Below are 9,606 nucleotides of genomic sequence, written 5' to 3'. Positions count from 1 at the left end.
GCTAAGTGATGGTCTCTAAAGTGATGGTGTCCTGTGGAGTAACAGTACACCCTGGGTAGGGTGTGCAGTGGAGAAAAGCTCAGTAAGACGTAGAGAAACCCATTGTCTTCACAACCAGAGCTTTCTTCTTTTCATGTTTTTTTTCTAAGCACTAAAAGAAAATTTAAGAATGGTTATTAGCGAGTTTTACTTTCTGACAACACCTCTTCTTGTTAAAGGAAAAATTACACCTTCTAGGTTTTGTTACACTGGGGCTTTTGTTCTGTTTTTATTGTTATCTTTTATTTTTTTTTGTTTAAAAATTTTGACAGTGCTGTGTGGCTGGTGGGATCTTAGTTCCCTGACCAGGCATCGAAGCCTGCCCACAGCAGCTAAAGTGTGAAGTCTTAACCACTGGACTGCCAGGGAAATCCCTATTGTTATTTTTTAAGGTTTTGTTTTTCCACCTCAGAGATTTCATATATATATCACCTTAACAATCATATTAACAATTGACATACATACATTGTATATGTCTAAGTGTATAAGCACGTCTTAACAATACTACATGTACACACTGTATATGTCTAGGTATATACACATATATGAAGAGCTCACGGTCCAGGCCAACAGAAATAAAATGTGAGCCACATTAAGAAAGTAAGAAGAAATAGGTAGAATTAATTTTAATAATGTGTTTTATTTAAACCAATGTATCCCCAATATTATAATTTCAAAGGCAATAATATAAAAAAGAATGAATAAGATATTTCACTCTCAAAGGCAGTAACATAAAAAAGAATGAATGAGATATTTTACTCTCTTCATTTTTTTCTTCATACAATGTCTTCCAAGTCCAGTGTGCACTTTGTATTCACAGCAGCTCTCAGTTTGGACGGGCCACCCTTTTACGTGCTTAGTGGCCACATAGCAAGAATGATCACTGTGTTGGACACAGAACTCTAGGCTTCCCCAAAGGTATATCCTAATCATGACACCATTTGTGTATCATAAGGTATAAACTTGTTTTAAAATTCCATGTAAAATTACTACTTGTTTTTCCTACCATGAGTGACAGATAAAGAAATCGCCTGCCAATGCAGGAGATGTAAGAGATGTGGGTTCAGTCCCTGGGTCGGGAAGAGCCCTGGAGGAGGGCACAGCAACCCACTCCGGTATTCCTCCCTGGAGAATTCCATGGACAGAGGAGCCTGGTGGGCTACAGTCCATGGGGTCACAAAGAGTCTGACACGACTGAAGCAACTTGGCACACACACATAGGACCATGAAAGGCAACCAGCGGAGGGGCAGTCGTACTCAAATATTACTGCTGTTTCTAATTCACTTCTGAATTAGAGCGAAAGAGAAATTTTCCTCCTTTTCTTTCTTCCCCCAAATTGCATATTGGATTGATCAATCCTCTACATCACTCTGCCTAAATAATTGAGTCACTTTTTTAAAATACTGCAATTGCTATGAAGTAGTCGATCAAACTGTAATTTGATCTTGGATTTAACATGTAGCCTAGAGAATAATTCTTGTGTAATGGCCCCCTTTTCTGGTCACGTGCTCTCATTTACAAAGAACAGCCCTGCAATGTGTGTGTCATCGCACATAAGTGACCGTCGCCACGGCTGATGGGTGTGCTGGAGTTCACCGAATGGAAGGGTCATTTTTCATGTCCCATTTTCGCAATGACTGTTTCTGGGGAGTTGTGCACTGTGAGGGTGATGCAGGGACCATCAATAACTAGAAGATCCCCCAGACCTTGTCAGCTGAGTGAAGCAGCTCTAAGTGTCTTCACTTTGTTCCCCAGCTCAGCTCAAGGCCATAGTCACAGAGACTCAAAACACAGCATTTCTCAGCTGTATGGGTACAAGTGATCTGGTAGCAAGGTGGCCAGGGAGGTAATCACAGCTGTGTGTGTGTGTGTGTGTGTGTGTGTGTGTATGTGTGTGTGTGTGTGTGAACTCAGTCATGTCTGACTCTTTGCAACCCTGTGGATTGTAGCCCATCAAGTTACTCTGCCCATGGGATTCTCCAGGCAAGAATGCTGGAGTGGGTTACCATTTTCTTCTCCAGGGGATCTTCCCAACCCAGGGATCAAACCCACATCTCTTGTGTCTCCTGCATTGGCAGGCAGGTTCTTTACCTCTAGTGGCATCTGGGAAAGTCCAAACACAGCTAAGACTTAGTTGTGTTCATTCGATATGTTGTGTCTGACTCTTTGTGACCCCAAGGACCAGGCTTCCCTGACCTTCCTTACCTCCTGGAGTTTGCTCAAATTTAAGTCACTGAGTTGGTGATGCTATCTAAAAGACTTAGTTAGAAAGAGGCAAAGGGGAAACCAATAATTTTCTCATTCACTGGATTACTTAACAAGAGTTTTCATAAACATTGACTATTGGTTTTCCCTAACATCTTATGAAAAACCCAAGTGAACTTTGTGGCCAACCCAATACACGTGAGCCAGTGTCCCACAAAGCGACACTGGAAGAAGAATGTGATATCATATCATCATCCACAGAACTCCAAGTCACCTAGGAGAAAAGAAATTGACACAAATAACTGTAGCACAAAGCAATATGAGAAATGCATGAATAAGAACCAGGTTGTTCAGAGGAAGGAGAAAACATTGCTTGCTGAGTAATCAGGGGAGGCTTCCAGGAGGAGGAAGCATGAGGAATGAGGGGTGTAGGGTGGACAAAAACTGGACAATGGCAATTCTGCTATGGTTTGATGATAGGGTTTAACTGAAAGGATGGGAAAGGGGGTCTGGCCATGACTCAAGAAGTAGTCATTGGAGACCTAAGAGAAAACTAAAGTGAAAATGAGTTGCTCAGTCATGTCCCACTCTTTGCGACCCCATGGACTGTACAATCCATGGAATTCTCCAGACCAGAAAACTGGAATGGGTAGCCTTTCCCTTCTCTAGCAGATCATCCTGACCCAGGATCTCCTGCATTGAAGGCAGATTTTTTACCAACTGAGCTATCAGGGAAGTTGAGGATTTCATGCAGCATAACATCATCAAAGTTTAAAGACAAGACAGAATAAGACACAGAAAAAAATCTAAAGGATTTCAGAGGTGGAGAACATAGCTGGTGTAGATGCTAATGGAGGTTCCTGGTGTCAGGACATGACTGATGGAATTCACATGGTGCCCTTTGGGAAAAGCCGAGGCTGACAACAGCATCTCTGTGCTTGCACAGTGAAAGCTGATCCAGGGTTGCTTGTGATACTTCGGAAAAAGCTGTGAGGGCTGGAACACAGAGTTTTCTTTAATGTGAAATATCAGAACATTTGAGACAAATGCAATGAAAGAAGAGAGATTTTAAATTTCAAAGTGAATGTTTTTAAGTAAAATTCATGCTTTTCAGGAATCAAGTTTTAGTGAATTTGAGCCTACTTGAAAATTTTTTAAAGTAGGATTTGGCATGTAAACAGATTCAATAATGCTAAACAATCTTCCTTCATTTCTTTCCTGTTTCAGATTAAAATTTTCACCCTGTTTATTTTAGAGCACGTGACAGTCAACTTCACATCTACTTGGAGGTGATCCCAAAATGTTATTTGCTTTTAACCAGAAATGTTTTTTCCTACAAAAATATTACTGTGAATGATGCTTGGTGTAGCCAGACCAGCACCATCAAATCTCAGCACATACAGTAAGATAAGAATGTGGACGTGAGCCCCAAGCCCGGTCTGCTGTGAGCTTGAAGCTCCCGTGAGCCCCAGGCCTGACTTCTCCTGATCCTAATGGAAGTTCAGCACTGTCTGAGATCTAAGCTCTGTCCCCCAACCTTAGAGGACAAAGGAGTTAATTCAGGGACACATGAACTCCTGTTCTTATAGTAAAACACTACTTGGGGTTCCCTGACCTCTGGCTGCTGGAACCCTACCCCTGGTGGGGGAGGAGGCGGTGACCATCACATCTGCTCCACGGGGTAGGCTGCACACACATCGCCTCCATACCACCTTCAGAGGCACTGCCTCAGTGCTTGACTTCCAGCCTAGACTGAGATCTGGGCCCAGGATTGCAGGAAGTGGATGGAAGAAAAGAACAAGGATTCACAGGACAACATTCGTCATGACCGAGGTGGCCAGTATTTGTGGTTGAGCGTTGATATTGATGAGAGGTGGGAGGCATTGGGGCCAGTTACTCCATCTGCTTCCACCTCCCTGTGCTCCCTGCTCTGGGCCTAGCGAGGATGACCCTGCCAGGAGCATCATCCCGGTGTCCTGACTGCTGGTCCTTAGGAGGCAGGAACCCGAGAACAGTGGCTGCTCTGTCCTCGTCACATCTCTTGGCCCCAACCCAGTGTCTCCACCAGAAACTAGGAATTTCCTTGGTCACTGCTCCTGCCAGGCAGCCCTCACTCTCCCTCCAGCTGCCACTGTGCCCACAGCTCCAAGGAGGGTAACTGCCATGCCGGGGTGCCCCCCATCCCTTATTTTCCCTGAACCTACTCACACAAGTGTGTCTAGTATCTAAACATTTATTAGCATCTCTTTGAACCATTTGGGAGGAACTGAGTTTCCTGCTGGGCAATCATAACCCAATGGTCTAAGAGACGATGTTCAGTCTTTATCCTCCACTGGCCCTTCCAGGGTTCCTTCTCCCCTACTTTCAAATGGAAAATACGCTTTCCACCCTATCTGAGTCAGGCAGCTAAAGAATCGAGAGAAAGGGAGTAAACTGGAAGGAGAGAGAAAGGAAGTGGTGGTTGCAGTTTAAATAGTAAAGCAAAGTGATGTCGGAGGTTGGGAGGCGTGAGTGGAAAAATAAAGGAAAATTTGGGACTTGCTGTGGACTCTGAAATTACATAGCCCTCATGGAGTTTTAGAAAACATATATGGATCTCTATTTTGGTTGTTGTCCTATTTCTGTTTTTATTGATGTGTGATTGACATATTAAATTCAGAGGTATAACATGATCATTTAATATTTGTAACTATTATAAAATGATCACCATAGTAAGTCTGGTTATCATTCATCACCACTCATAGTTACAATTTTTTTTTCTCACAAAGAGAACTTTTAAGATTTACTCTCTTGGCGACTTTGACATGTACAGTGTTATTAACCATGGTCATCATGGTGTACACTATATCCTCATGACTGACATATTTATAATTGGAAGTTTGTACCATTTGACCACCTTCATTCATTTCCACAGGTGTGGAGTTTCCTCAAAAAGGTCAGAGTAGAAATGACCATATTTCTCGGGTGTATTTATCTGAAGGAAATCAAGACAGCAGTTTGAAAAGATATCTGCACCTCCATGTTCATTGTGGGATTATCTACAAAAGCCAAGACATGGAAATGGCTCAAATGTCCATTGGTGGTTAGATGGATAAAGAAAATGTAGACATATAGCTACAGATATACACTGGAGAAGGAAATGGCCACCCTCTCCAGTTTTCTTGTCTGGAGAACCCCATGGACAGAGGAACCGGGTGGGATGCAGTCCTTGGGGTCACAAAGAGTTGGACACGACTGAACAACTGAACAGCAACAATAGATATACACAGTGGAATATTATTGAGCCAAAACCAGAAAGGAAATCTTGCCATTTCCTGCAATGTGGATGGAACTTGAAGGTGTTATGCTAAATGCAAGAAATCAAACAGAGAGAACTAAGTACTGTAGGACCTGTTTCTTTGTCTCCATTTTTGATCTGTAGTTAAATCACACAAGTTCTCGATATATAGGGTTTCATATTTGGACAATGACATCTTTCTCCCTCTATAGAAGTGAAGCTTTTTTTCCTGAACAAAATTAGGTTTCTCGAAACCTCCTCCCCACATTCACCCTGCTCTCCCACTTACTTCCCAGAACCTTTTCTGGGTGGATGAATAGGGTCCAGGAGGTCTGTTTTATTCCAGCCTAGTTCATGGGCTTAAATGCCGGGCCTGCACTACTTATGAAGCAAGGACGCTCTGGCATTCCACTGACAAAATCTGGACATTCACATCATGAGTCATCTTTCCCAGCATGACCTTGGGTTTAATTTCAGGCTCACCCATCACTCGACACTTTTCTCCTTGCTTGATTTTTGATGTCCATCAGGAAGGATTTATTCATTCACTCCCCAAGAAAGCTATTTCCTGAGATTTCACCACTGTGGACTCTTCAAGCACTCTGGATGGCATCCTGTAATTATTAGCATCTGATGACTTAAGTATTTTTACTATTACTTAATGCCGTTTTGGCCTTTTTTTTTTTGGCATGCATTTCTCTTATTGCCTGTTAAAAGCATAATTTTGGATCTGAAAATAGCATTAAAGCTCATGTACTAACCCATCCACCCACCTCTCCATTAGCATCAGAAAATCTGACTCTCAGACTAGTTATATGATTTTCAAAGGGTGAGACACCTAATTATTGAAAAATCAAAAGCTAGAACCCAGTCTTCCTATGTCTCAGGCCAAGATAACATTTTTCTAACCCTGGGTATTTTTTCATTTCTTTCAGAGTCTGATTGATTATGCCTGCATTTATGCCTGAGCAATACAGACAAGACAGAATCTGAATATTAAACCTCTGGAAGTTTGGTTTGTATTCAAAGCATGTGCTTTGATCTCTTCATCTCCTATGAACTGTATTTAGAGTAAAAATAAACAGGTTAATACACTGTCTTGCCTGTGTCAGATAGAAGTCAGAGATCAAGTGAGTGATGGATTTGGGAACCCAAAGTGACAGGAGATCTTAAATGTGTACGGAGAGTTCTGGTAAACAAGTCAGCCTGTAGGCCTCTGTTGGCATCTTTGAGAGGGCAGCTCTGTGCAGTGAGTGCAAAAGGGCTCTGTCGCTGGTGATGTGGGTGGGCACACTTTGCTACACATCTGTCTCCTAGGAGCTTAGAGTCTGAAACAACCCCAAATGTTTATTATGTCATTTTGAGACCCAAAAGGGCAGAAAAGTGTCCACACAAACAGCCTAAAATGTAATAAATGTAAATAGATATATCTGAGGGGTGATTATTTATTTCAAGGTCATAAGCTGTTCTATTTCAGTGATATCATAGACAGCAAAGAGAAACAGAGACAGACTATTTAATAAATCTAGCTATATAAAGAGTATGACTGCATAAATAGAAATAGAGATAAATATAGACACACGATCACTGACATCTTTTAAACTTTGTTTTGGCCTAGTGTGTGTGCTCAGTCATGTCTGACTCTTTGCAACCCTGTAGACTGTAGGCCACCAGACTCTTCTGTCCATGGGATTCTCTAGGCAAGAATACTGGAATGAGTTGCCATTTCCTTCTCCAGGGGATCTTCCCTACCCAAGAATCAAACCAAAAGTTTAATTACCCAAGAGTTCTCCTGTGTCTCCTGCATTGCAGGAGGATTTTTGACCACTGAGCCACCTGGGAAGCCCCTGTTTTGCCCTAGACCTGGGTCTTAATCAGTCTGCAATTTATGCTGCCTCATCAGAACTTAATGAGTCAGGTTCTGAGCCCTGTATTTTGTTCCTGGCTGCAGACAGCACTAAATGAATTTCCAAGTGGCAACCTGAATTCATTTTGATTGGGCCTTAGAAAATGATAGAGACAGTGAACACCTTTTAATTTATTATACATTATTATCTGTTAGTAATTCCACTCAAAACTCAGGCAAGGGCAGGGATTCTATAGTATGGAACCCTGATCTTTCCCACAATCCTTGTCACCTCCTGCTCTATTCTTGACTCTGTCCATTTGCAAGGCTGCCTTCATGCTGTACTTGAGAAGTCTCCTCTTTCAGCCTCTGCAGACCCACCACCACCCACTATGGAAGGCTCACTGGATGTGCTACATCCCTGGTAGTAGATCCCTTTACAGGTTCTGGTTGGTCCAACCAATGGAGAATCAACAGGTCAGAGGATAAGGAGAGTCAAGTCAAGATGACTATCTCACCAGGTCCATCCCCACCCTCAGGTCTGCCTGGGGTTGATGGGTCCTTTAATAGAGGTCACTGTTCCTCTTAAGATGGGTCTTTCTGAAGAATCTCCCTGTAAGCTTATCTGATTTCCAATGACTTCTCCCTCCTCTCAGCCCTTTGAGACCAAGGGGGGTTGCATTTCCATGGTTACTAGTTTCAAGCTACTGCACTATCTCCAGAGCTACCCCTGTGTCCTGCTCACACCATTGTAAATGGTGCCTTATTAAGCCTACCTCGAATGACCCTAATATCAATATATCCTCTGTTTCCCACTCTGGGCCTATCTAATATGTCTCTCCTAAAGTATCATAAAGGAAATCAACCCTGAAGGACTGATGCTGAAGCTGGAGCTCCAATATTTTGGCCACCTGATGTGAAGAGCCGAATCACTGGAAAAGACTCTGATGCTGGGAAAGATTGAAGGCATGAGGAGAAGGGGATGGTGCAGGATGAGATGGTTGGATGGCATCACTGACTCAATGGACATGAGTTTGAGCAAGCTCTGGGAGACGCTGAAGCACAGGTAAGCCTCGTTTGCTGTAGTTCATGGGGTGGCAAAGAGCCAAACATGACTGAGTGACTGAACAAGGACAACAACAAAGTATCATAGCACTCTGAAAAAAAGTCATTGTTTCCCTTATTTTGTAGTTTTGACAAATCCTTGGGAAGTTTAGAGAAAGTCTTTATGCAGAATGCCTTTAGAAAAGAAGTTCGAATGTCTTTTCTGTTGTCTGTTTACCTGCTGGAGAGTAACCTGAGGTGACCACCATGGAGATAGCACCATTACTGTCCCTCCAGATATTTGAGGGCAGAAAAGTGGTGATCCAGTTATAGAAAGTACTAAATCTTGTTCTAAAAAGGTGAAGTAAGTCGATACAGGCAAACAGAAAACCATTAAGAATATGTTCTCATTCTCTTTAAGCCTTTAGCTGGTTCAAGAGTTTAGAGGCAAGTCTTTAGAAATCACTCCATTAGCAAGCCAATGGGACGATACAGTGGACAAACACAAATTGACATCTTGAGAAATGAGAAGCCTTTCAAAGATGACCAGTCCATCTCATCTGGCAGCACGCCTAAGGGAGTTCTGAGAAGTCTGTGTGGTTCTTTTATCTTGATGACTTGCCTGAAGGTGATGGGGCAGGATTGGGATGGGAATTAACCACAGGTTTCTTAACATGAGCTGCAATCAATAAAGACCCACTGTTGGAAATGATGAAGTCTGGGGAGTCTCATTTCAGTTAACTGATACAAAGACAAGCAAGCAGGGAGAGCAGAGAATAGTTGTGACTCTTTACCTACTTATGATAGAAGGCTGCTGCTGCTGCTAAGTCACTTCAGTCGTGTCTGACTCTGTGCAACCCAATGGACAGCAGCCCACCAGGCTCCCCCGTCCCTGGGATTCTCCAGGCAAGAACACTGGAGTGGGTTGCCATTTCCTTCTCCAATGCATGAAAGTGAAAAGTGAAAGTGAAGTCGTCCAGTCGTATCTGACTCTTCGCGACCCCATGGACTGCAGCCTACCAGGCTCCTCTGTCCATGGGATTTTCCAGGCAAGAGTACTGGAGTGGGGTGCCATTGCCTTCTCTGTGATAGAAGGCAGTCGTATTTAAATCCACTTGTTTCATTTCTGTGAAGTGCAATGATGCAAAGACAAAGTCCTACATTAGATATAGTGGTTCCTGGACTTCCTTGGCA

At 42.8% G+C, this 9,606-nt stretch overlaps 1 long non-coding RNA gene across 1 annotated transcript; it reads left to right on the top strand.

The window, feature by feature from the left end:
* The first annotated feature begins 6,026 nt into the window (after window positions 1-6,026).
* On the top strand, window positions 6,027-9,059 carry LOC138989987 (uncharacterized). The gene is made up of 4 exons (XR_011466179.1): window positions 6,027-6,138; window positions 6,458-6,537; window positions 8,216-8,434; window positions 8,834-9,059. It is a non-coding gene; the product is annotated as an uncharacterized lncRNA (long non-coding RNA).
* The last annotated feature ends 547 nt before the right edge of the window (window positions 9,060-9,606 follow it).

The sequence above is a fragment of the Bos mutus genome, chromosome 11, assembly GCF_027580195.1.
Source record: "Bos mutus isolate GX-2022 chromosome 11, NWIPB_WYAK_1.1, whole genome shotgun sequence".
Lineage (NCBI taxonomy): Eukaryota > Metazoa > Chordata > Mammalia > Artiodactyla > Bovidae > Bos > Bos mutus.
Note: the sequence above shows the minus strand (reverse complement) of the source record. Positions and strands in the feature narration are given on the sequence as shown.